The following is a 1,894-nucleotide window of genomic DNA, read 5'->3' on the forward strand; positions in this document are numbered from 1 at the left end:
CTAAAGAGTTCAAGAGAAGACATTGTGCTGTTCTACATTTATGCTATTAAATTCCAAATGGTAACTTTAATATGTCCAAATTTAATGTTTCTTTTTTTTTCCCCCCACTGTGGGAAATGCTTTAATGGTGATGGCTATACAGCACATGATGTCAAGACAGGAAAGAACACACACACAGTGAGACACACTATCAGAACGGGCTGTGAGTGAATAGTTTCCACGGCCTCGGCCTTCCGGCTCCCGCAGCTCTAGGCCACCTCATCCTCTGCCTCCTCCTCGAACTCGCAATCCTCCTGGGCCGTGGCTTCCTAGTACTGCTGGTACTCGGACACCAGGTCGTTCATCGTTGCTCTCGGTCTCAGTGAACTCCATCTTGTCCATGCCCTAGCCCGTGTACCAGTGCAGGATGGCCTTGCGCCAGAACATGGCCATGAACTGCTCCAAGATGCTCTTGAACAGCTCCTGGATGGCCGTGCTGTTGCTGATGAAGGTGGCCAACATCTTCAGCCTGCAGGGCGGGATGTCGCACATGGCCGTCTTCATGTTGTTGGGGATCTTTTCCACGAAGTAGCTGCTGTTCTTGTTCTGCACGTTAAGCATCTGCTTGTCCACCTCCATGGATATGCGGCCCCGGAAGACAGCAGCCACGGTCAGGTAGCGGCCATGGCACGGGTCGCAGGTGGCCATCATGTTCTTGGCCTCGAACATCTGCTGGGTGAACTCGGGCACCGTCAGCGCCCGGTACTGCTGGTTGCCCCGGCTGGTTAGCGGGGCAAAGCCGGGCATGAAAAAGTACAGGCGGGGGAGGGGACCATGTTGACAGCCAGCTTCCGCAGGTCAGCATTGAGCTGGCCTGGGAAGCACAGGCAGGTAGTGACCCCACTCGTGGTGGCTGACACCAGGTGGTTCAGGTCACCGTAGGTGGGGGTGGTCAGCTTTAGGGTTCTGAAGCAGATGTTGTACAGTGCCTCATCATCAATGCAGTAGGTCTCATCTGTGTTCTCTAGGAGCTGGTGGACTTGAGAGGGTGGCATTGTAGGGCTCCACAATGAATTATCACCCACTGTTCCCTGCACATTCTGAGTAAGACTTACATTTGTAGTCACCATCAATGACTTGGAGAGAGCCATTGAAACTCATTATTTCTTGGGTGACATGTTAGATGAGGCAGCATCACCAGTGTATTAGCTTTCTAGGGCTGCCATAACAAATTACCATAAACTGAGTGGCTTAAAAACAATATGAATTTAGTCTTTCACATTTCTGGAGGCCGGAAGTTCAAAATAAAGGCTTTAATAGAGTTGATTCCTTCCAAAGGCTTTGAGGGAAAATAGTTCCATGCTTCTCTCCTAGCTTTTGGTGGTTGCTGGAATTCTTGGAGTTCCTTGGTTTGTAGACATACAAAACATAATCCAATAAAATATTGTAAAGTAAAAAAAAATAATAATAAATAAATAAAATAAATAAATGCAAAATAAATAAATAAATAAACACAAGCCCGGAACCAAAGGAATGCAAAACAACAACAACAACAACAACAACAACATAATCTCGACCTCCATCTTCACATGGTCTTCTCCCTTCTGTCTTCTGCGTCTGTGGCAAAATTTCCCTCTTCTTACAAAGAAACAAGTCACTGAATTAGGGTTCACTTTTATCCCATATGACCTCATTTTAACCTTCATTATAAATAAGGTCACCATTCACCAGGGGTTAGGCATACCAAGGGTCAGGATTTGAACATATCTTTTGGGAAAATATAAATGAGTAATGATATAAGTAACATTAACTACATAGCAAGCAAATCTATATTGTTAAAATATAATTAGGTCCTGAGAACCATGGCATCATGAGTGGTAAGCATTCTTTCCTTTATGTCTTGGTGAGAGATATG

General features: G+C 45.8%; 1 pseudogene; it reads right to left on the bottom strand.

Moving 5' to 3' along the window:
* Positions 1 to 248: 248 nt before the first annotated feature.
* On the bottom strand, positions 249 to 1,050 carry LOC102169986 (annotated as a pseudogene).
* Positions 1,051 to 1,894: the final 844 nt, after the last annotated feature.

The sequence above is a fragment of the Capra hircus genome, unplaced genomic scaffold, assembly GCF_001704415.2.
Source record: "Capra hircus breed San Clemente unplaced genomic scaffold, ASM170441v1, whole genome shotgun sequence".
In the NCBI taxonomy this organism is placed as follows: domain Eukaryota; kingdom Metazoa; phylum Chordata; class Mammalia; order Artiodactyla; family Bovidae; genus Capra; species Capra hircus.